This window comes from Leptinotarsa decemlineata, unplaced genomic scaffold (assembly GCF_025532065.1).
Source record: "Leptinotarsa decemlineata unplaced genomic scaffold, Ldec_3_MD MMD2_tig00026299_RagTag_RagTag, whole genome shotgun sequence".
NCBI lineage: Eukaryota > Metazoa > Arthropoda > Insecta > Coleoptera > Chrysomelidae > Leptinotarsa > Leptinotarsa decemlineata.
The window spans coordinates 5,811,041-5,838,341 of NW_027412676.1; the positions used below are offsets into that span (position 1 = coordinate 5,811,041).

The window sequence follows — 27,301 nt, forward strand, 5'->3', positions numbered from 1 at the left end:
TGATAAGAGACCTGAAGAGATCAATAAATTTGCTCAAAAATAGTCTCGACTCCCGAAACTGTATATCAATTATTTATAATTTCTACAGAGCCCTAAAAATAGAGCCAAAAACGGGTAGTCTGGCTTCCGCTCGCATTCTGTCACTCTGACATAAAACCAAAAAAAAAGCATTCAAACATATTAATTGCGAATATCAAGAAATAAAAAAGTGTATGTAATGTTGAGATACATTAATAAGCAATAATCCGCAGTCAAAAAATTTTCGCTCAATGTTAACATTTGTTAATTAATTGAATTTTTCTGAATTGAAAGTTAATATAAAAACCCCTATAATTATTAAATGAAAACCTTGGGATTTTTTTCCTTTGGTGAAGTTATCCTAAATAGCCTATAAAATAGATTACCAAAATAAAAAAATTGTTATTTTCCACTTTTTTATTAACAATTGAAAACTAAAAATTAAAAAAATACATATTTTTTTTATTTCTATTGTTTCAAAGTCTTACGGTTACGGTCACGGTCAAAAACTACTCAATAATATATTTTTCAAATTTTTTACTGTTATTGTTAATAAATTTATTATTAACAAATACATTGTTTATGAGCAATTCGATTTTTTTTTGCATCATGTTGATTGATAAAAATCATGATTCTAAAATTCTGAAATTAAAGTAAAATCTAACCTTAACAATATGAAGAGAATAAAATTACTTCATTCGATATCAATAAACAAAGATATAATTCATCTCTCTGATAGTATTTTATTTCAATGCATCCATTTTCATGTTGCCTTCACCTTTTGCTAACGACAGAGTTGATATTAGTTCATTTGTTTTCAAAGCTTTCTTGGTTTGGTATTGCTTCGAATGATTTACATTTCAAATATTTCCCAAAATCGGATATATCTTGCCAGGACTGTATTTTAGGTATAGGACATTCTTCATGAATTTGATATCCTTTTTTTTCATAGTATCCAAAAATAATAGGATAGTTTATGGTTTCTATATGAAATAATCGTGTTTCATCAGTTTTCTTGATGTTATGTTTTAGGTGGAAATTTCGACCACCCTGTAAATCAATTTTGAAAATTCGATGAACCTGTTCATGAATTGATGCTTGAGGTGTGATTCTGTGAAATTTCACATTCTCAACTGTTACTGTCTATGAGTTATGATTTTTTCGGTGTGCTGCTGTAACTGTCAAATTCGTGGACACAACACTCCAAAAATGGAGGCAAACCCCGGCCCCTTTTTTTAGCTATTTTCTTCATCAGCGCGGTGCAGCCAAGTGCAAAGATGGGCAACATTTGTTTGCCGAAAATAGAAAACTACATATACGCACGGGTCTTCTGACTGGAACCACAAATGTGCGGTTGGCCCCTGTAGTGGCTACGTGCGTATGTGTTGTTTCCTATTTTCGGCAAACAAGTGTTGCCCATCTTTGCACTTGGCTGCACCGCGCTGATGGCCAATAGTGATCACCTGATCACCCAAAGATATCTATTATAGAATAATATCCCACAGTAGTTCAGAAAATTTCATAGGAGTCTAGCGACCTTGTTGTGTAATTATGGATTAAACTATCGGATAAGTACTAACTGTAAATGGATAGAAATGTACGATTCTGAATGTATATTCATTATTTTCATTGTCTCCAGAAATCACTAAGTAAATCGATTGAACATGAAATTTTCTTGCAGGACCACTTTCTGAACTCCCAATGACAGGAAAGGGTCTACTGCTGTTCTGTATTTGGCTCCATCCCACTTGACTGCAAGTATTCAACTTCGCGACAAGAAACAAATTGCCTCATACCCAAAAATATTTCACTTGTATTTTTCAGGTACAGTGACGAAGCCCTATATTCCAACACTGAATAGGTGTCATTAAAGTCGTCTGTGCAAGAAAAGTCATCAACTTCAAGCCCGCGGCCCATTAGCCGCGAAAATAAGAGTTTTCAATTCCGTGCCGCGATACTTTAAGCAGATGATGAGGGTTTCTGCCGTTATGGATCGTATTTCTTAATCTTATATATGAATTTTCCCGACATTTCGTAATTGGAACTCCGATATTTGAATATCGTAGCGAAAGGAATGGAATGAAATACGGTCGGAATTTATATTGGATCCAAGTGAAAGCATCTGCTATTGCTCTGGCAATTCGCGATTTTCCTCCGATTTTCTCGGAAAAAAAATTAACGAGTTTGATTAGTCGTGTGTAACTGACTTTGATGTATTGGAGAAGCATATATAAAATTCGGGATGATAAGACAACATTTCATCATTCTGTCGATCCTTAAGGATGTATGTCACTTCCTCAGGCTTATCGTTTGAGGACTTTTGAGTCCAGCAATGCATTGGTGGTCCAGCATAGCACCACTGATGAGACCTATGGCGAGTTGAAACAGCGCTATCTGGTGTTGAATCACTGGTAGTTAGTTGAATGTTATGATTTGTAATCCATTCCATAACGACATTTGTTTCGAAAATGCTTTATACCCGCCAAAAAAACTAACCTGAATAGTTAATGAATGTATCGGAGTTCCAGAGGATAGAACCTGACCAGCGCAAAGTTAGGTAAAACAAACAAAAATCCTTAAGGATGTATGTCATCGCCCTCACTTCCTCAGGCTTTTTGTTTGAGGACTTTTGAGTCCAGCAATGCATTGGTGGTCCAGCATAGCACCACTGATGAGACCTATGGCGAGTTGAAACAGCGCTATCTGGTGTTGAATCACTGGTAGTCAGTTGAATGTTATGATTTGTAATCCATTCCATAACGACATTTGTTTAAAGAATGCTTTACACCGGCCAAAAAAACTTACCTGAATACTTAATGAATGTATCGGAGTTCCAGAGGATAGGACCAGACCAGCGCAAAGTTAGGTAAAACAAATTAATAATGACATTTATTCACCACACGTGAATAAGTGAATGAATAAAATGAAATGAAATAGAATAAAAGCTTCAGTATGAATGAAAGAAGTTCGATTAGTTAACGCTAATCTTCCTCAGGAACCTGCTATACAGAAAAAAGGCTAAACATTACAGATCAAAAACTTCCAAAACAGTAATAACATGATTATTTCTAGAAAATTGAGAAAAAATGAAAGAAAGGAAATAAAAAGCTTTTCCAAAATTAATGGTAGATACATTTGTCTCTTCAAAGATATTACGAAGATGTTTGGGAAATGAAGTTTTTTTTTACTATTCCATCTCGATACAAAAATGTGGGAGTCTTCCAAAGAAAGGAAGGGAGTAATAAATTTGAAAATAAGTAACTCTATACATGGATGTGTAGATCATGCAAAAAGCAAAGAAGCAACTTTCAGACACAAACTGGGAGAAAGCCCACCTGAAACAGCTACTTTCATATAAACATTGCATTACACGAAAGAAAAAAGTTCTTTCGAAACAAATACTTTTATATGAATACCGAAATATACAGGACATACTTTTTTTACTCAGTTTGTATTCCAAACATTCGATATGAAATAAAATCAGATATCATTCACAAGAGTTCTACTCTGAACGAATGGTAACAAATTGCATTTACATGGAACACTGTCATCCTCACTGGTAGACATCGATGTTTCGCTATGAGACACTTGCCTTAAGGCTCTTCACTACCAAACTGGATAATATTATAGAAAATACACACGATTCATTCATGAATTACGATTTTCAATGTCACAGAATGAGTTTGATCTACTTATGTCATCGATGACCTCGTAATGACATTCATTCACCTATGTGATCAAATCCCAGCCAAGAATTGAATTGAAGGGGTTATATTTTCAAGAGTGAATAATTTTTGGGAAAGAAAGTTTTTGGCTTTCTACTACTTCATCTCGATACAAAAAATGTGGGAATCTTCCAAAGAAAGGAAGGAAGTAATTAATTTGAAAATAAGTAACTCTATACATGGATGTGTAGATCATGCAAAGAAGAGAGGTCGAAAAAACTTGAGGATGGAGGAGCGAGCGGGAAGATGGAATCAACCCAAAAAATATTTTTTCTGTATACGTTAAAGAAACTTTTGAGTTTTGATTTAAACATGATATTCAGCATTATAATAACGTTTCAATAATATGTTTCTCTCGAGGCGATAAATTACAATGTTCGTCATTGTGTAAACGTAAAACACATATGTATCATATTTACTGCTCGGAAAGTATGTACAAGATTGAAAATTTTGAGTATCATGATCAGCGTCATATCAACATCATAAAAAATTAGTCGAATTGTATTTGCTTCACACATCTCATTGAAATTATATCACCACTATTCACACATATATTTATATTATACATATCCTTGCTAAGCGAACAATCGATGAAAGTCTTATAAAAACTTCGCTGCGTCTGATGGGAAAAGCATGTACTCAATCAAAACTTGGAAATATTGAAACGTGTATAGAAATGTGAACGGTAAAAAATATTTTTAGGTAAATCAAATAAAAAACGTGACGGTATATGACACATACCACTTGGTGAATAAGTATGGAATAATATTTTTCAAATTCATCATTACACACTGTATTGATAGTGTTTTTCAATATCTTGCAATGACTCTGTTTGATTTCTATTATTAAGGAAATGAAATGTCCTGAATTGAAATATACGTATTTTCATCTGATCATAAGAACTTCTGGCATGTTCATACTGAACACGTCCAAAGGAGCTATTATATAAACACTTGTTGCAAGTTTGTAAACATGTTCTCATGCCATATCCGATAATTCACATCATGAATACACCGTTGCCTAAATGCAGAACTATTATATGTCACAAAAAGGTTTTTTTTCAGGAGAGGTTTTTTTAGTTTGACGGAAGAAACAGTTATTCATCACGACTTTGCTATATCATTGGGTTTGAAATGAGCGGTATGAAACTGGATCAAACAGTTTTGATTCATCAATCAACAAATTGGAGAAGAAAATGGACTTGCAATAGTGGACTGTTAACGAAGTATGGTATGTCCTTTTCGATGGAATTGTAGTTATAGTGATTAGGGAGTTAAAATGATTCTGATTCCACATAAATTAAATTTATTTTTCTGGTAAATGAAATCAGTCAACAAATAAACAACAAAATGATCAAATTGAATGGGCAAACAACTATGGATCAGTCACTATCTGATTCTGCAGCACTAGAAACATGTTTTGCACAAACTGGTAAGTTTTTGAAAAAATCGTGGTATTGCGATTTAATAACTCCTTTTTCACAAAGAAATTGCAAATGATCAAATTTTTTCCTCACAAGAGGAATTGGTTCTTGATACAGGGGGGCTAGCTGCACATCACTAATGTCAACGGTGGAGTTTTTTGTTCTTCTATTTTTTTTTATCATATTCATTTTCTTGAAATTATTTTGATCATACTCTCTTTTGAACAGGAGGAAGTTTGGATAATTGGGATTCGTCTCAAATATTTTAATTGAAGTTATATATACCAAATCACCATCTTCATCACGATCACGAGCAAACTTAATGAAGTGTTGTGACTGAAAACTTTTGGGATTATATAAATCAGATTGAGATAGCTCTTGTACGTTATATGGATTTGCTCTTCTAGCTAACCGTACTATTGAAATACACTGATCAGGAGTATGAACTGGTACACGTTTTGATGCTCGTTCAATCATACTATGAACGGAGTCCCCTCCATTTTGGGTATGACCTGGTTCTAAGTAGGAATGACGAATTATTACTGAATATTTCAAAGTTGCATAATTATATAAGGCATGAAGATATTTATTTCTATTCTGACCTCCACAGTTGCCGGAAAAAAGTGAAAATTCTTTAACGCCTTTCTATACATAGCTATGAATGTAATTCAACAGACAACTGCCTATTTCGCATGCACCTCTCTTTGCAATGCACTCATGCCACATATAGCATTGGCCATCTTTCGTTCCTAAATTATAAACCATAAAATTATATGTCGAGAGCTTTGATTTATAGTATGCCAAACCGACATCTGATTTTGGAACAGGCAGTACTTGTTGTAAGTTGAATACAGCTGCACAGAAATCAGTTTGCGAAGATGCTTTCGTTTTTCGGAATCTTTCGTAATCCGTGATAGCTCTTTATTCACGTGTTGATTATACTCATCCTCAATTGACAGACGGAAGTTTCTGTAACACTATCATACCTATGGCATACATCAAACAAATCCTTTTCAGGTACAAAGAATGAAAAGTTGTATTCTGTATTGAAAATATGTCTATACATACTTTCTGTTGCAACGATAGACATATAATTTGTACGGCAATATTCTTGATGAAGAGTATACATCTTAGCGATATTCAATGTATTGGGCAAATATTTTCTATTGGTTGTTGCCCTGCAATAATGACTTTCTACAGTTTCAAATGAATTGATATGATCCCTCACAGTCTTCTTCACAGACTTGTCTAGTTTGCTATTCTTACACGTTTTTTCTCTCCTGTCTTCCATTACTGCACCTGAACGTCCCATTTTAGAAAAAAACAGTCTCCACCATCTGTCCACTTATGCTGAGAGTATTCAGAAAAAATGTATTGCATACTTCGAGTCTTCTACTTGGAATTTCATTTTCCTTCGCTTCTTTCAGCTGGCGAGTTCGTCCCTTTTGTTTCTTGAGAACAAACTTTGAGAGATAATCCCTGTCTATTTATGTCGCCTAAATTCCAGAACTCCGTGAATATAGATTTTCGAAGTTCCTCTGTGAACTTTGAGTCACACTTTCGTCTACAGTTTGTGCATGGAGCTTTCAGTGTTCTTTCGACCTGTAATGTTCCTTTCCAATTTTCATAAGCCATTCCTCTATTCCTGGAAGTTTTGATGATATTTCCCCTCAAATTCTGTTCATCTCGTTTTCTTTTTCTGGTTTGGAATTTGACCTCTTTATTGGTGTTCCCTCCTTCCTGAGCACTATCATCAATATGATGGTCAGTATCGTTATCATCAGTAGAAGTATGTTGATTTTCATCAATTAATTCTTCATTTTCTGATGGAACGTAATCAGAGTCACCGTCACTTGCATAAGGATCTGATTCAGAGGACGAAATATGGAGATCTTGACTCAACCTTTCAAAATTATTCAGTTTAGGTTCTGATTGCTCCCCTTTGTTCGTTTCATTTGGTACTTCAATATCAACGTCCTCGATAGTAGCCGCATCAGAACTGAACTGAACATAATTGAAATTTTGTAGATTTGTTATATCCGAAGCAAAATTTGAACTCTGAGTATAAGAAGTGGTCGTCTCGAATGGTATCAAACTGGGGGGAGGTTGTAAATTTATAGAGAGTGACATGAGTTCATAGTCAGTATGTGCCTTCGAAGACATTTGGGAGTGATTTTCGTCCACTCTTCTATATTCTTCTGTCGTTTCTGAAAATTTTATTTTGTACATTTACCTCTTTGATGTTAGGACTATTTCTTACCTTCGGAACAGCTCGTGGCTTCTCTGACCAACTTCATTATTTTTTTAACTCTCTGATTGTACATTTTAAACTCCTGTCAGAACTATGGTATGTCCAATTTTTTGGTATTCTAAGAGATTATTCCTAATCAGAACTAGTGTAACTCTAGTTGCGTATTTACACTTACGCTATTGACAGCAGTTACCCTCCTTCTGCAGTGGTCGGAGTAAGACTGATGAAGTTGGGATGGATTTGCATGGAGTCGTGGTGGGGTATATGAGTCAAGTGGGAGTTATGATAGTTCTGCTCGTGATAGAGCTGTATTTTGTATGTACAACCATGAAATATCTCAATTTCCGAATTATTTGGACTTACAATAGTTTTGCACTCAGGCGACGACACATTAAGGATGTTACCGATAATTCAAGTTAGGTTCGTATTTCCATCTTCAACCTTTCATTTTAGCAATGGTAATCTGTACAATCCATTTCCACAGGGTTGGCTGGGATATTCTTGTTACTGGCTTAAAGAATACTTGTATATGCAGATTTATTTGTTTTTTCATCTTCTCCTGTTGCTCTTTGGTCAAAAATTTTCAATGGTCTCCTCTATCCTTTGATTATGTTTTGTATTTACGATTTTCGCTTCTTCTTATATTCAAGGATCTTGAAGTTTCACCTACACAACTTTTACCATAGAAACATGAATACGTCCTTCCATTGTTTCATCCAAATTGTCGGGTTTTTACCTGTTATGAGAAATCTTAATGTAGTGGAATATTGAAAAATAAGTGCATATCAGAACTGCTTCGAGGATTGGTAAAATCGTATTATAACTGAGGATGACAACTTTGAGAAAAACAAACTGAAAATTGATGAATGAATGAATGTTTTTTGGAAAAATTTAAATTCACAATATTTTCTGAACAGACAGTGTATTGATGGTTTCAAAAGTTGTTCTGGCATAATTTCTGTAACTGTTCCTTCCTAATTTTTCAGACAAACTGGGATTATGCAAAATACAATTTTCATTTTCATCTATTCAAACTGTTTTCGAAACGCATTTTCCAACAAAATAGTTTTGATAATAGATATATTCTCTTTCAGATCAGGAGCTGAATTTCAAACTGTCTTAGCCCCATCATACAAATATCCGCCTGTTTTGTCACTAACGTAATGATTGAATCGTGTGATGATTATTTGTCGATTTTTTTATCACAACTAGGAAACGAAGCACTTGCATTCCTGCATTCCTCAAAAAACAGTTGGTGATCACCCAATAAAATGAAATGAAATGAAAATTGTAACCAAAGTCTGACGAAAAGATATCATTTTTAGGATAAGCAACAGTCGAACTGTGACATCTAAACATTCAATTTTTTCGACGTTTCTCAAAAATAGTATATATCTATTTCCATTCGAAGAGTTTTTCAGCAATTTTTTCATGTTCTGAGAATGCACAAGGAATAATTTCCGAAAATCAAACCACCCCAATAATCAGTCACTCCTCATGTAAAATTCATGAATACTATAAATTACTGGCTAATTGGACCCTTCATATCACGCTGTAACTTTAAAGGGTGAACTTTTCAGTTTGCTCTTCATTACGTTTCATCAGATCCTTTGTTTTATCAGATAACTTTGTTTACTTCTGTAGATTGTAGAAGGTTGAGAACTCAGAAAAATGGCAAGGAAATTGACTTCTCCATTGAATTTGTGTTTGAAAGAATATTCAGTTTTCAAACTTATTAACGCTTTGAATAACTTGTCAAAATTTGTTTTCATTTCTCAGATTTTATATGAAACATATCATTGAAAGTTTCGTTTTTATTTATTCAACGGCAAAGCCAATTTACAAAAACATATTTAACACAGTGTGAAGAACTACAAAGTATTTTTAAATGCTCATGGCTGATGTCTACATTACAATTTACAATTCCACAAAACATTTAGCGAAGTGTAAAACACAAAATATAAATGAATCCTTATTTCTAGTGACTACGTTACTAACAGATGAAACAATTCTGGTACTTACAAGAAAAAAGATGTTACAAATTTGGTACTTACAAAGGATGTGCTGTGGTAAAAAAAAAGCTTTGAAAACGCCATAGCCTTTCAACTGATTTTTAAAGACCTGAAGTGATACATTAAACAGATCTGAGTTATCATGATATTGATTTCCCAGCTTCACAATACGAGGAATCAGACTGTTCAAAGCATAATTGATATGGAAAAAATTTATATGAAAAATATCACCATTTCTCACTTCTTTTTGTTTGATTAGAAGAGTTATTAGTTGAAGTAGTTCTGGGCAGTTTATCTCACTAATATTATTGATTTGAAAAAGAAAGTCAAGTTCATAGAAATTCTCCTATCTTCCAATAATTTTATATTTAACTTGGTTGAGAATTGACTGTACTCATATTGATATGGTTGAATACCAAAATGAAAAGCACAATTCCTTAAGAATTTTTTTTGAACATCCTCAAACGAATCGATATGTATATTATAGTATGGGTCCCACATAACCGAACAATATTCAAGAATAGATCTTACGAAAGCACAATATGAAATCTTTTTGTTCTAATTGAAAAATCAGTAGAAATTCTCAATACGAAACCTAGTATTTTGAGACTTTTTGCCACAATTTCAAATTCAACTACTAGATCGCGAATAAATGTTTATCTTTTGAGAGCTATATTATTCAATGTAGGTATATTCAAAGAATATTGGACTTCTAATTTAAGCGAACGTAATGATTTGACACTTATCGGTGTTTACCTCTAAAAAATTATTTCTACACCACATGGAAAAAACTTCGAGATCTTTTTGAACTAATTCAGCATCTTCCCGGTAAGTAATTGCTCGATAAAGTTTAAGATCATCCGCAAACATAAGAAATTCTGAATATTTGAAAACAATCTCTATGTCTGATACAAACAAGTTCAACAGCAGTGGGCCCAAATCTTAAATTCCATTTTTTTTTGGTGCATAATCATCATCAGAATAATAAAATTATAGTCAAACAAGCCTCATATGCAATAATTATTGTTAACTGCGCCTCAGACAGACACGAAACAGATTTGTTCAATATGAACTAACATTTTCAGTAATGTGCACAATGCTTCATTAGTATTTTCTCAATGCATATTCCCATCTGCCTTTCAAATTATCAATTTCACGGAGATGCTGCGTTCCTCTAAATCAAAATAATGCATTATTGCTTGTCCCATAATAAATTGAAGTGAACGTATGAGAATTCATAACAATATGTATGCGGAATATGAATCAACATATATAGATAGTCAAAGCAATTCAAATGAGTGTGTTACAAGTTTCTATTCTCACAGATTTATATATAATCATAGCGAATACGGCGCTCAACGGAGGTGGATGAATATTCGCAGGATAGTTTCATACTCCCACGAATCATTAAAATAGATTCAGAAATACCACTATCACATAATGAATTTCTGCTACTCAATTTCCGAATACAAACTCCAAGCAAGGAATTGCCAATTTTTTTTTGTTTTTCCATTCAAGTGTTACGGTCTCATTCGCGTCAACTCAGTCTTTGGCGTCCTTTAACGGTAAGGACGGGATCTCTGGCGGTAGCCTTGTGAATTTTAAATGACACAAGACACCACAACACCGGACAGCTACAGTGAAGACACGGTATTCCAGGGGTCTGTGTGAATTAGACTTTGGTAGGAATTCAACACGTTTACCAGCTGCAAAGATACTGTCGCAGAAAAGAAACAGAACAATTCGGTATCAAATCTCTATTTGAACCAAACTCCCACCATCAATATTCAATTGACCATATTTACAGAGTAGAAAGGGGCATGTAACGAAGTTAGAAAAAGCAAATGGTACTATAGCTTGAACTAGCAACAGTGTGACAAAAGCGTCTACGTCTTTACTAGCGGTATCACGTACCGTGAGGAGGAGGAAAGCAGATGTTTAAAGAATCTCGAAAGCGCCGGACATCAATCAACTCGAGTCAGTTCCAACAAACCTAGTATGAATACGAACGGTTTTGACTCTTCGACACAATGTCGCAGAACCAAGAAGATCCCTGAACGTAAAATGGGAAAGACATGCAGAACCAAATGGAAAATCACAAAGATTCCGAAAAAGAAAAGAAGCAGAACCGATAATCAATCCACAAAAGTCACGAAACGTAGAAGAAAAAGATAGGCAAAACCAAGTGGAAAATCACAAAGGTTCCAAAGAAGAAGAGAAGCAGGACCAAGTGGCAATTCACACAGATTTCAAAACGTACAGAAGAAAAGAAAGGTAGAACCGAATTGAAATCCACAAAGGTTCCGAAACAGAAGAGAAGGGAAGATAAACAAGGAGAAGTGTTAGAGTAGAGGAAAAAAACCTTTTCGACGTGCACCTCTACTCGGGGTGAGTACTCACGAATAACTTACTTCACGAATTATCCACTAAGAATTCCTACCTCTGGTGATTCAGACAGCTTCAGCACATAATTTGAATTGGTAGGCTAGAACGAATGTTATTCGGCTGATGCTAGGCTGGTGAACAAATTGAGGAGTCTGCTAATACCACAGATCGGTTATCACTGTCTGTCGTTGATGTCCTCTCGATGCTGCAATGCGCATACTCTATCGGGTATTATATGTCAGACTACGAATATTGGTCAGAACACAACGTTTAACCAGACTAAATGATTTACCAGTTGAACCATTGCCTTGTCTGCCTTCACGGAAGCAGTAGTATCCCGCTACAGCTGCACTATGCTCTACGACTAATTGGATCGAACTTCATATTTGAGACAGTTTCAGATAATAAATTTTCTGCTGGCTTGTTTCATTTTTGTTTATGGTCTATGAGCCTATCACCTCGGAATCTGATCTCGTGATGTTGGCAGGTACCTATTTACCTAGAGATATTTTTGAAGTCAATAATGTTCTTCCTCTCTTGGAGAGGAAGAACATTTTTGTATAATGATAGGTAAATAGAAAGCCAAAACCCGTTTTCCGACCGGTGTCAGAAATCGCACGCTGAGAGGTGAGACCGCATCAATTTTAAGATAGCGACAGATGATTGACGGAAATACACAAATGATATCAATAACCACCCTAAGATCCTTTTCAAAAAGATTCACTGATTCCAAAGTTACAATTTTTATAAGCTCTAACAACAATATCGATGTATTAATGCTAGAAACTGACTGACTAGATGAAAGAAATCAACAGACATGCTGCAAAATCAAGAGATAGTTCTGAGTTCGCTTCTTCTTTGGTGGTAGCATGACACAGTTCACACAATATGTATATTCAACACATTGCATTTTATACATTTTCAATTATTGATCTCTCCATTTTTTTTCACTACTCATTTCCTAAATATATTCATTTCTTGTTTTCCTGGTTAGTTTATTGGTCTTTTAACGTTCACGTTTTTATTTGATGCTCTTTTTTATCTGCTTCTCTTTGTATTACTTCTTATGATAATTATTTCCACATAATTTAATAATATCTGAGAACTCGGTCAAAATCATGAAACTTAGTAATACCGACTTAAGTTTCATCAACCAAGTCGACATCAACAGAATATCACATCATGATTTATGATATCCCCATTTGTGCCAGAGGTTTTTTTTCAAAACTTCAAATCTGACAAGAAATAATTTTTATAATACTCAGTAAGTTAAAACTTATCAATCTGCAGAAACTTCAATTGAACAAAATCCTTGAATTGAAAGCTGCATATGAAATTTTCATAAGATATACAGAATAAATTCGCTATGTATATATTTAGGTGAAACCTCAACATTCCAACTCACGACCTCATTTTTTCATAAAAAAGGGACTGGTATAATAATGATTTTTTGATTAATGATACCTCCTTAAGCGGTTGCTTTTTCACTAACAAACTTAACCAAGTTTAATCAACTTTAGAAGATTGTTTGTGTATTATGAGCCCCTCCATAAATTTTCCAGTTGGGGTCACTCCACTTAGAGAAAATTTGTCATCTTGAGTTAATGAATCTCAAGAAACGAATAATTTTCGAAGATGTGCCTGCTAAAGTTTGAGGTTGATGAAGAATTGAAAGGAAATCCGCCTGAAAAGTTATACGTGGAAAACGATATTTTGATGGATATAGTAGTTACCAATGTTTGACTAAGCTGGAAGCATATAATTTTATTATGATTGAGTTTTTGATTATCGTACCAATGAATACTTCATTACCTGATGTTGATTAACTAGAGGACATTACCACTTTCACTTTCGACTAATTGATTATACAGTGTGTCCCAAATTGGAAAACTTTTTCATCACCGATTTGTCAGAAGATTTCACCTTTCATATGATTCCATATTTGAGTAGATAGTCTCCATCTAAAAAACTTTCTGTGCAAGGGAACAATTTAAGACTCGCTGTATATACAGTATGGGTCAATGCATCTAAATGTTTCGTTCATCTGAGTAGCCAATAAACTCATTAGATAAAAAAATTAGATACATTTCATCATTCAAATGCTCTTCGTAAAAGAAATGACCAAGTATGTTTGTTCCCAAGACTCTCAAGCAAATATTTATTATGAACCTTTCCATCTATCACAAATGGGATAAAAAATAATATATTTTTTCACAAATTTTTCTAACTTCCCTTCTCAACATCTGTACCACTTCGCAAATTGTACTTCTTTCCGTAATCTCTTTCATTGAGGTGATGATCTTTGTCCTATTCTCCTTTGTCCTATGGCAGTTGAATTTGAGCTTTTTTCAATATTTTTTGAAGATTTCACTAAGTTCGTGGGCAATTTGTCATAAAGAAGAATCCTGAATATAAATATTTTAGTAACTTTATTTTTGTAACATTATGAGATATAGCTCACCATACATATTTCTTGCTGAAAGAAAATTTCTATGTGATTTTGCGAAGTAAATAGCATTTTGAATACATCTTCAATATGTAACCGAGTGCATAAACGTCTGACAGTTCCTAAGAGATATCAATAACTCATTTATATTTGCTGCTGTAGAAACCAAGCAAAACCTACGCGTTTAAAATAAGGTAAAGGATGTGAGATGCAATTTAATTGTGATCACCCAACAGTCATATTTTGATCGTTACTTTCAGGATTGATAATTATGAAAATATTCTTTATATAAATTGATTCAGGTGAGATTAGCCTTGAAACAAGGATTACCGTAGAACGAAAATTTCTAAAAAGGAAAAATACATATGAACTCAAAGTGCAATATTTCAATTCACTCAAAATATAACAAACTTAATGAAAATAAAATATTTATCACTTGATATGTTCTTAGATATGTCGAAAGCATTTGACTACTTGAATCACGAGATACTTATAAAAAACTGGAAATCTGTTTCTGTTTAAAAAATCTGTTTTTTAGTTAACCAGCTGTCGCACCCCTACAAACGATAACCCTCAGAAGTCGAAACTTGTGCGAGCTAAGGACTAACGAGGTCTTACCTTTAAATGTATGATTCCTAATATGGATTACATGATAGCAAGTGAAAATCGATCGTTCAACCTGGGGCTTGAACCAGCGATCAATACGGCGGTCGATTTGAGTGAGTGAACAAAGCACCCACGTCGAACCCACCGGCTACCACCCGACCGATATATGGAAAAGAATTGATTCGTACCTAACTGATCGCCAACAAATAGTAACAAATAACAAACATGGTCGAACATGTTATTTTGAGGATGCTGCTGTGAAAGTAGGAATACCCCAAAGAAGCGTTGCAGTTCCCTTGTTATTCATCATCTGCATGAACGATTTATGTTATCATTCAAACACGGATTGAATAATTAGTCTTCGCTGATGACACCAATATATTAATAGGCAGTGAAACATACTCTAAAGTAGTAAAAATAGGTGTGGTAATGTTTAATGATACAGAAGACTGGTTCACTATGAATAGGTTATTTTTGAATGGATCTGAAACTAATATCATACTTGTCAGAACTAATCATATAGAACGACCTCAAAAATTAAATATTGAAAACATTACGATAAAATATGCAGGAGACACCAAGTTTCTGGGACTTATTATTGATGGATTCTTTTAATCGAACAAACATTGATTATACAGCTAACAAATTGAGCAAAATTGTGTATAGACCAAGGGTGGTTCACATATATCTCAACAAAGATTCAGTAAAAATTTTCTACTTAGCCAATTTTGAGTCTGTAGCTAGATATGGAATCATATTTTGGGGATGCTATAGAAATAATAAAAAAATATTTGTTATTCAGAAAAAGGGTATCAGAATGATGAATAATTTGAAGTATAATCAATTGTATAGACATGTTTTTAAGAATAATAGGATAAAGACGATATATTGGTCTGGAAAGAGTCTGCGGAGTTCAAAGACAAAATCTTGATATCTCAACGTCTCGCTAGAAGCTGAAAACTCTACGACAAATATCGACTTGCTCTGCTGGTCGAGAAGGACTACATCAAGCTTATTAGCTTGTATGAGCATGAGGGGTGGGGAACGAATACTTCCAATTAATTTGGCACTTCTCATGCCACTTCTGTACATGATGACAGCAAGTGCCTTAGGGTCTCGGACGCCTCGCGACAGGCCCTGCACTTTGTGCCAGGAACTTCTTTACTCATCACGCTGCTACAGTGGACTGGCAGGTCAGTTTATGACTGCAGCTCACTCGACCGGAGTGAAGCGAAAGTCGGGCGCTTTGATAAGCCAAGGTCTTCAATGTCATTGAGGAAGACCCAATGCATTGGCTTATCCTTGTGTTGCTGCAGAAGTGTGGTGATCTCTGCGGCTTTTATATGATCTTTTGTTGAACGGGTTTTAACTCAGTGTCGAGAAATAAACCGAGTTCATCAGCTGCTCGGGCAGCTGCCCTTGAGAGAAATGCTACAATTTCTGCTCTCTCATTGTCGCGGACCACGCAGAGAAGGAGATCCGAACTCCTGACGACTTTACAGGCTCCATCCAGTACCATTCTGTCATGTAGATACTTCAAACTCGAAAGTCCACGGCCTACCTGTTGTCGTTGGAAGAACAACTGTGTAGAATGCTTCCATTTACGAGCTACACATTCTCTCAGTAGTCTCCGCATCGTCTTTTTTTCAGATGCACCATTGCACATTTGTCTATCCCGAATTTCATATCGATAGCATACGTGTACTCTTTCACCACTCTCAAATACTAATGAAGGTCCTTCTCTTCAGAGGCATAAAGTTCAAATTCATCTATATGAAACAAATGGGTGACCTTGTTCCTCCAGTTTTCGGGGGTGCCACAGTTTTACACTCTAGTATTTCTACACGCAAGCAATAGTGAGATGCAAAAGAGAAGGGCACTGAGGGAATCGCCCTGAAATACACCTTTCCTGAAAGTGACCGACTCTGTTTGGACTCTGGCTTGACCAGATGTTATGGTGAAGCGAGTCCGCCAGAGTGGTATCAGATATTCAAAGCATTTCACTATTTCGTCGATTACCGCAAGGTGTCTGTGCAAATGAAAGATGAGATCATGCGATGTTGTATCAAATGCCTTGCGGTGAGCGATCCAGGCCAAAGAGAGGTTACGCTTATACTATATCAAGTCCTGCGTTACACATCTATCGATGAGCAGGTTCTCTCTACATCCAGAGACTCCTCTATTCGACCATCTCTGCTCCGTTCAAACATTCGTTCAACTGCGGAAAGTATTTTTGTGTATGAGATGCTTGAAACCACTTCATAACACGAGTTTAATCATGTTATCTGTCTGTAATTCTTTGTAATCGACAAATCTATGAGAGGATGAGAACGGTCCGCTCCTCGAAAAACCAATCCGGAATTGACTTCTCTTCGTCCAGCCATGAGTTGACAACTCTGATCAGATGGCGGTGGGTGCTTGGTAGTTTTTTCCACCAATAAGTGTCCAGCTCATCTGGACCTGAAGCAGCAAAGTTCTTGGAACCCACAAGGGCTCTTCGAACGTCATCCGGGGTTATCGTGTTGCGCATTTCATTGAGGTCAGGTTGTCCAAGCTTTTTGCTGAAAGCTTCGAACTGCGCTAGGGCTGGCGTGTGTAAATTGAGTGGCTGCGGGTGTTCATAAATGTCCTTTCAGAAGGATTCCACCTGATCAGCTGTCGGCGGATCATCCACAACACTTGGAGGCTCTTGTGATAAGCGAGAAGGTTTCTCACGGAGCCTAATGTTGTCCGCGATACTTCGCGCTCGCCTCACTAGTGACTTATTAGCAGCTATCAGCATACGTATCCTATCAAGGCAGTGCTGTTTGATGGTCAGCAGCACGCCTTTACCCAAAATGTGATGGATATGTCGTTGTTTGGCGGTTATTCGCCGCACTGCGGGGATGAAAGGCTTCTTGGCCGCCCTGTAATCCATCACACATCGAATACGAGACGCCTGTTGTGTCGCCGACGTAATCTTATCCTCCATCTTGTGTACACGCCGTTTAGTCCTCCGAACCGCAAGGCCGGGAATTTTTATTAAGATTCGGAAAGTGATTGGACGACGCTATACACGGCGGTGTTGATTTGCCAGATGTCAGCCCCTTCAGTTATAACACTATGAATCTCTGCAACCAAAGAAGCTAGTTCTTGTGGCTTCAGGGGCATAATTGTCTGGAGCACCCTACGTGATCTGATCATCTCAACTGGTGACAAGATGCGAGTCTCCTCGTCAGCCGTGCCAACGGGAGATAGAACTGTCACTCCTACCACTTCCTCAGCAGGCTGAAAAGGAGCTATATAGGCGTGCCGCCGGAGATAGGATACGTAATCCCTAAGCTTTTGGGCGGAAAAGGCGGCATGCTCCGGATGTGCTTCACACCACAGAGTATACATTCTCGCCATATACCCTCGTCGCGCAGGCTCACTACTATCGGACCAATGCATAAGGCAATTTCTCACCTCATGCGTGCACTCAAAGCATCCGTTGTCATTGCCAGGGTTGTCATCGGCAAGCAAATCATCGTTATGGGCCCCACCACCTTGCCACTGATCCCTCCGAGTTATTCGATTGTGGAGGCCCCTTCCTCGATTCTCAGGAAGTTTTGGGTCTGATGGATGGTTAGCCCTGCGGACTCACGGCCGGTACCAAACGGAGATTCGTGTTCTCTTTCCCGGGTGCGCCTGAGCTGCCGGTCTGGTTTTGCACCAGTTGCTCGGGTAAGTGGTGGCGCAACTCACCAATGGCCTCAGGTAGTAGTGGTAGGTGTTATTATTTTTAATAGTTTCTCACTAGTCTGTACTGAAATATCACTGAATAATTATTTGCGAATATTGTGATTAACTCATATAGTACAGTGAAAAGAGAAGTGGTCCCGGCACAGTCCACTGCCGTACGCCTATGTATCCAAGCTATTGGTCAACTATTGATCCATATGCTTTCCTTACTGAAATCATAGCCATATTTGAGGAGGCAGGACCGGTAGCCTATAAAAAAACTCCCCAAATGAAATAGTGGGACACAAGGCTAAAGAAGTTACTGCTTTGGAGCACATCCACAGTTTCTGGCATTAGCCGTATGATCATTCGAAACATTTCAAAATGCAATTAATCTCACCAGTGTAAAATTCATATTGTGCACGAATTGAACGAAAATGATTTTCCAAATATAATATGAAAATCCACAACAAAATAGTTAAACGTGTTTGCTGGAATCTATAGTTACTGTGTTTATGAACTTTATGTCTATCAAAATATAATTCAGGAGAAATAAACTTGCAACTGTTATAGTATACTGTTGATACCCTTCTTTCAGACATTGTTACCGTAACAATTTTTGGTTACCCCTCAATTTACTTCTGCTCCTTCTCTGTTAGACGGATCATTCGAAGAGAAAATACATTTATGTGAAGTTAGTAGAGAATCAAAATGTATAAAACTCACCACAATCGTATAAGATTCACATCAAGAAATGATTGCTGAATGTTAATACATCATACCTCAAATGCTTAAGAACGTGTGAAATGAGAAATGAGATTTTGGTTCAAAAATTTCGTCTTTTTGCAGAACAATGTCACCTTCTTGCAGAGCAATGTTTTTTGTATGTTGTATGAACTCTAAAGAGTTTATACATCATACACACAGACCTTGCAATACCTCAGGGAATTACTAGAGAAAAATAATTTCAATAATAACGAAATCGATGACTTCGTTTCTCTTAATAATTTGTGTATGAAACAAAATCGGTTCCTGGTAGAAGGTTGCTTTTATAAACAACAGAAAGGAACGGCCATGGAAAACCCCTTGTCCCTCTACCTGGCAGACCTGTTCATGAGCAGATTCGAAATGGAAACCAAAGAAAAGTCAAAGTATTTCCCTAGGACTTGGCTAAGGTATGTGGATTATATTTTCGCGATATTCGATAACAAAAAATCGGACTTTGTTTCCTTTATAAATAATAGATGTCCATCAATAAAATTCACGTATGAGTTAGAAAATAAGGGACAACTAGTATTTCTTGACGTTTTGGTAATGAGGAGCCAATATGGAGGGTTAGAATATGATATAGTTAAAAAAGAAACAAGCACGTATAGGTATATTCCTGACAGCTCACATCACTGTGGACAGCACAAACGTGCTGGGTTGAATTTTTTAGTGCATCGTCTTCTGACTTGCTGGGTTGAATTTTTTAGTGCATCGTCTTTTGACTTTCCCTCTAACACAAGATAGGTTCAAAAAAGAAAAACGTACAATACAGGAAATAGCAGCAACTAACCGTTTCTCGAGGAGTATTGTAGATGACATAATAAGGAAGAAGAAGTTTAGGTTAAGAATGAACGAAATCTCGACTTTGAGGAAAGACAAAAACCAAGATAAATACATCTGAGTTTCATACCACCAATATACGAAGAACTTTGGAAAGATTTTCAAGAAACTAGGTATGAAGATGGTTTTTGAAACAAGTCATACACTACAGAGCCTTTTGGGAATTCCAAAAGACAAAGTCGAGAATTCGGAAAAGTCTGGAATTTACGAAATTGAATGTAAGGACTGCGATGCAAAGTATTATGGATAGACAAAAAGATCTATCAAAGTAAGATACAAGGAACACATAGCACACTTAAAATATGGAAGACCTGAAAAATCAGCAGTCGCCCATCATATTTTGGAACAAAACCATTCCATAGACTTCAGTTCATTAAGATTAGTTAGACAAGTTAACAACAGGCAACTAGATGCCTATGAGAGTGTAGAAATAAGTGAACATAATAATAATATAAATAACGATGATGGACCAATATCAAATAGCATACTATATAGCTTGTTGAAATAATATTAATGGATTTACTGATTATTACATAAGGACACTTTGTAAAAATAAATTTAGATAGGAATATTACGAAATTTATTCTTATATAGCTGAAAATTGTTTCATATATAACTATAACATTTAAACACTACATAAGGACATATTGTAAAATAATAGATAAGGCAAATTGTAAAATTTATTTAGGGTGGTATACCTGTATGGGTGGTATACCTGTTTGGTTTACCTGTATAGTATACTTGTATAGCATGAATAGTTTTAGCTTAGGAAACTTTCCAGTTTAATCTTCACCTTGAAGATGATCACTTGGTGATCGAAACACGGTCGAGGTGTTAAAAATAACGATTTGGTGTTGGAAAAGAACTCCAGTAATATTCATATCAAATAAATGTACAGCACTCGAAATCAGAAACTTTTTCAATTGCGATTTGAATTTTGTTTTTTGATTTATTTTTAGTTTCTCTGAAAGATCATTATATATTGCAACCCCTAAATAAAATATTGCTTTTTGAGCGATGATTTGACTAGTATTTTTTTGCTTATCTTGTATTATGGTCATCGATGGTATTCATTTGATTGAAATCCAAATTCGAATGTTTTTTTAACAGAAAAAATGAAACACCAAATTTTCAATTAGTGTGGAATATACCAAAGAGGAATATATACATCTGAGATATTTTAATCGAATGAAATTTCTAAACCTGGATAATATTCCCATAATTGGTCCGATTTTCTTTTTTAACATACCAATATGAGTATTCTATCAAAGACTTTCATCGAGGTATATCTCTGGAAATTTTGTATTTTGACAATATTCAATCATTTTGTTGTTGAAAGCCAAATTCTCTTCGTTTGTGATTTTGTTCTTGGTTATCAACATTGAAGAAGACTTTCCATAATTCAAACTCAATTTATGATAATTCAACCAAGAGGTTAGCAATACAATGTCATTAATTATGTTATTGTGAACTTCTTCAGTATCACTAGAAAAATAAAGTAATGTTGTGTCATCCGCGTATAACTTAATATTTCCTCTTAACAATAATTTTGAAACAGAATTTATGTGAATCGAAAATCAAACTGGACCCAAAACATACCCTTGTGGAACACCACAAGTGATATTTTTCACTGAACTGGAATTTTTTCTTAGACACACAAACTGTTTTCTGTAAGATAACTAATTTTCAAACCATCCCTCGAATATCAATACTATTCCAGTTTTTCAGTAAAACATTATGAATAACTGTGTCAAATGCCTTTCTTAAATCGAGAGATGATAGACCACATTCCATATCTCTGTCTAATTGTTGAATATTATAAATAACATTCATAACTGCAGATTCAGTATCACTCGATTTGCGAAAGCCATATTGACCTGTGTATGAATAATTTATCAACTCTAAATAATCTATCAATCTATTATTCATGACCTATTCGATATGTGCCAAAGGTAAATTTACGTATGAAAATAATTTATGCAGACAGTGCTTTACAAAATACCTGAAACTTTGGAAACTGAAAACTGTTTCAAAATTAAAAAACACCAATATTTGTGTAATTTTGTTTTACTAAATTTTTAATTATGCTGTGCCTTCAGAAAGTGTACGAAACATTTCTCAAACCATATGAACAGCTGAATAAAAATTAATATGGATCTCTAATTTTTCGCAAAATACATGAAATTTCATTCCTAGGACACAATCGGATTAGCAACATTTCAGTGACGACAATAGCATTTCTAGTACATCGATAAATTGAACCATCATTTCCGTTTTTCTCGTCCCCAGAATTCTGCTCCATTTGCCGGCAGTCTTTCATTTCTTTCCTTCGTATTTCTTTGCTGATTCCACAGACGTTTTCCACACAATAAAATTTAATACTCCTTTCTCCTGCAGGTCACATAACCGAAGGAATTACTTAATTCGGACGTTCTCTTTTTCTAATTTATATTTTTGTCGTCCGAACCTGCATTGCCTCTTAAAGTTTCAATTGTTGGCAGGAAAAGTTTATATAGTTGGGTTTATTGGGTTATTTTTCATTAGATATGGCACGTTTCACTATGAGGAAAACTAGAAGACATGTTCCGTGAATTACAAGTTGAGCAAATAAATGTCAGTGAGAAAAGGAGTGAGAGAAATTCTCAAATGTGAATGGAATATAATTGTGACAAATTCGTTCATTCACTTCATCCACGCTTTCAACCACAATAATTCCAGGAGTAGAATTTGGCGAATGCGCTGGTTATTGCCATATTCTTAATAACAAGGCGGGTTTATCTATCTTTGTTCATTGCCTGACAACTTGAACTACTACTTGCTGCTACTGCCAGTGTATTGACCTGTATCAAGGGTTCTTGAGTGACTCGAAGGTTGTTGAAATATACGAATTGATATGAAATAAACTGTTCAAATGTTTAATTTCCAAAACGAACTGACAATCGTTCAAAATTATCACACAAAACACAAATTTATAATAGTTATTTATGTATCAAGGGAATTAGGAGGGCCTCAATTACCGATGGCAAAGTTTGCGTCCCGAGGGCCTCTGGCCCGAGAGACAGCAATTGCCTGAGGTTATTAAGGCTCATTAATTCCCGTGGTACATAGATGATTTTATTTCTGACCGATTTCAATAAAATTTTGTTCATTTTTGAAACGGAAAAATGTACCAATTCATTACCTTCCCGGTATATTTGAATCAGGTACCGTTGATTATAGTAGAGTTTTCTTGTTGCTAGGTTGTTGCTATGTTACTTGTTTATAAACAGAACTTTGTTATCAAGCTGTGTTTGCGGTGAAAACGTGTTTTCTACCCCAAATATAATGGAGGATATTTTGAAAAAAGCTGAACAAGCAAGAGAATCATTAATTCCATCGAAAAGTGAAGCCGTATACCAAAAAGAATACAAGATATATCTGGACTGGCTGACACGGAAAAATGTTATGCCAAAAGATGTCACTGAAACTGTATTTCTGGCATATTTTCAAGAACTGGTAAGGAATTTTCTATGTTTTTCGGTAGATTTGGTAGTAATTGTGTTAATTCGTTTCAGTCAGAAACGTATAGTCCGAATTCTTTATGGACTAAATGGTCAATGCTAAAATCGATGGTGACTATACATGAGAAACGAGATATCACCAAGTTCAATGAACTACAGGCTTTTTTGAAACGGAAGAGTAAGAGTTATAAGCCGAAAAAGTCTGAAATTGTTTCCAGTGGCGGAAGTAATTTTCAGGGAACATTTCAAAATTGTACATTTATTATTTGTAATGACGTGAATAAATAAAATATGGTTCAGTTCTCATTTCTATTTATTTTTACTCGTGAAAGGTAGAGGGAATTATAAAATCTATAATGTCCCAAGGGAGTTATGACCCTCTTTATTGATAGCGTAACTATGACGATATAAGCTTATAATATCCCGGTCAGAAATAAAACAAATAACATTCCTTAGTAACCGGAAAATATAGTATGGTCAATGCATACCATTTTCCAACAGTCTCCCACCTTGTGTCTTGGTACAAAGTAACACAACTAACTGGACTGTAAAATGCTTAAATCCAAATCTTGCAGGAAGCTTGAACTCTTTTCCGTATCTTGTCACAATCGGGAATCTGCTACCAATAGCCTCAGGAGAATTTTCGTCTTTTTTCAGTTCTTCGTTTTCCATACATTCAAAACTCTCTTGAATTCATCTCTGAATGTCTGTCTCTTCCAATTTAGATTTCTCCTCCGGGTTTGCAGTAATATCCGATTCACAGTTTAAATCTCTGTTTGATTTGGATTCAAGGGGATATAATCTCTGAATGGGTCTCATCGGTTGAAGTCTTGAGTTTGACGACACGATCGTTCCCATCTTTATCAGGAATAATTTGTTGCACTCTACCCAAAAGCCAATAAAGTCTTTTCGAATTCCCATTTTTGATAATGACGATTTTTCTTTCGTAGGTTCAACCTCGTCTTTCAGATATACCTCATATGACATCTCAATAATGAAAAATCTACTTTATTCAAACAGGGTGTTCCAGATTCCTTGAATTCGTGCAGAAATATAGATGGTGTTGAAACAGCTAATTCATGATTGTTGTCTGACATATATGTGAAAGGTCGTGAATTTATTACAGATTCACAGTAACATAATAACAGTATACGACAACTCTTGATATGTTGAACAAGCTTTTCCTTGTTGTCAATTGTTTGACTATTCCCATAAGCCGCTCCCACCATCCTACCCACCATGGTGCTCTGTGGGTATGAAATTTAATGAAGACCTAGTGCCGAAGTCAAATATTCTACATCAGATTTTTATTTTTTGTCGATAACAGTAAACTACCATCCTCGAGGATAAAATTCTCCTTCCAACATCACTTGGGTAGATCCCAAAATGAATTGTTCATTTTCATCACTAACACTGATCACACAGTCATCAACGTAAAAAATTAATATTACCTACTGGAGTTTTATCCCATCACCAAACCGTTTTTTCAACACATCGACAGCGTGTTTCGATCATCAAGTAATCATCTTCAAGAGGAAGATGATCACTTGGTATCGAGCTCTGAAAATTTTTGCAAATTATCAGTTTCTAGTTCTGTGAATTTTATGTTTTCGTGGATAGACACATACCTATACGATGAACAATTCAGCGAGAAGAGAGTTATCCTCTGAGCCCTCTTTTCATACCTCACAATTACAAAAATTAGCAGCAAACATTTCAATTGAAAAATGACATGTATGTGAAGTTATGACATCTGTCAAACCGAAAAAAATCCATCAATGTTCAACTTTCTTTCGTCGATTTATATGTTCAATTCATTATTTTTTACTCATTTTTACTGCCCTGAAGAAGCTAGAAGCGAAAGCTTGGCAAAGTAAAGCAGAGTTTTGATTTTTGATTTTTTGACTGAGAGACCCCGTTACTCCATTTCACTGTACATTCCTCCAGTCGCTAAGATTCTCAACTTCAAATAACAATGGGGTTCTTCGAAGAGATCGAACACAACTACGGTTTCCAGATAAGCAGAGCAATGAAGGAATGGAGTAATACAAACAAGAAACTGGCATCTTATCGGAACAGAAGAATTTTCCTCCTTCAATACAGAAAAACAATGTGGTACCTTCACATATAGAAAATAATACCAAAAATTTAAATATCCTTTTCAATTATACAAATGGGAAAAGTTCTTATGACATTCATAATTTCAATGACAACTTGAAGAAAAAAATATTGAATCTTAAAATTAAAATCACACATAATGATTAAAAAAATTTAGAGAACATTTCAAACAAACAAACAAAATTTGTTACAGAATCAATTCCTATCAATATTTGGCTAGAATTTGAAAAGAGACAAATAAAATTAAAATACAATAAAATTTTCAATGAGATAAAATAGAAAAATATCGATAAACTCAATATACTCAAATGTAACTCAAAACATGTGGATTCGTTTTCCGATGGCATTTCAGGTTAGCTTCCCAAATTTCCGCTACCGCAGTTGTCGGTTGATTGGTCAAATCACCAACACTGACATAAAAACTTGGCAAGTCTACTTGGGTGTCACACCAATAGGTGGTTCCACTTATGTTTCGCTTGCGTTAACGCAGCTATTTTTATCAAGTACTTTCTTGGTTTTTCTCATTTTGTCTTCAATCGAGGACCGCCTGCCCGGTACTGACGATGGCCAATAGGCTGAAACAGCTGTCTACCGGTGGCTCTTAAATTGAAATCAATATGGGAATGATCAAAGAGTACTTATCTATTTATTATTTTTTTAATGCCCAATAGGTTGAAACAGCTGATCCAGTCGATCCAGTCGAACGATTACTTGGATATCTTAGGTGAACACGGTTATTTATCGGCTATTAATACATATACGAGAGTACAAGGAAACACGAGATCATCATATATTTATAAACAGCAGAACTGATGATATAGGCACCATACTACCAATAATTTTACGTACAGATATTACAGATCATTTTACCACTATGATTCAAGTGGTTTTGCAAAATGAAAAACAAATCAAATATGAACCTGTGAAATGTATCTCTCAGATAATTTATAAACAACTCAAAAGTGAATTATCTCGGGCCTGCTAGGATGAAGTTTATGCTTCGATGGATGTAGGAACTGCAACAAATATGTTTGTCAATATAATCCAGTCATATATTAGTAAATGTAAAAATCGAAATAAAAAGTAGTAAGAGGAAAAGAAAATTGAAAACTTTTGAAAGATACCAAAAATAATTTTCACAAGTCGCAAATTAATTCAAACAGAAACGATGCAAAAAACCTATGGTCCAGTATAAACAATATATTTGGTCAAAAAACATCTAGAGTGATAAATCAAATAAGAGATGATGAAGACAATGTCATCAATGATGAAAAAGGAATGGCGAATTTTTTTTAATAAAACATATGTTAATCTAGGAAGATCATTGACAGAGAAAACTTTGGGAAACAATTCAAATCCTTTGAGAGAAAAATTAAAAAAATAATTCACTTTTCCTGAGTCCAACATCAGAAGATGAAGTCACAAGAATTATATATAATCTCAAAAACCGGAAGTCGCCTGGTATACATGATATTAAAGCGGAAACTCTCAAGGAGATTGCGAGTCAGAT

The 27,301-nt window shown here is 35.3% G+C and overlaps 2 long non-coding RNA genes across 2 annotated transcripts; one reads left to right on the plus strand and one right to left on the minus strand.

Moving 5' to 3' along the window:
• The first annotated feature begins 660 nt into the window (after positions 1–660).
• On the plus strand, positions 661–23,975 carry LOC141484979 (uncharacterized). Its single transcript, XR_012466915.1, has 3 exons — positions 661–4,973; positions 23,413–23,668; positions 23,728–23,975. It is a non-coding gene; the product is annotated as an uncharacterized lncRNA (long non-coding RNA).
• Positions 13,941–14,398, minus strand: LOC111502743 (uncharacterized). Its single transcript, XR_002721772.2, has 2 exons — positions 14,276–14,398; positions 13,941–14,219 (listed from the first exon to the last, which is right to left on the minus strand). It is a non-coding gene; the product is annotated as an uncharacterized lncRNA (long non-coding RNA).
• Positions 23,976–27,301: the final 3,326 nt, after the last annotated feature.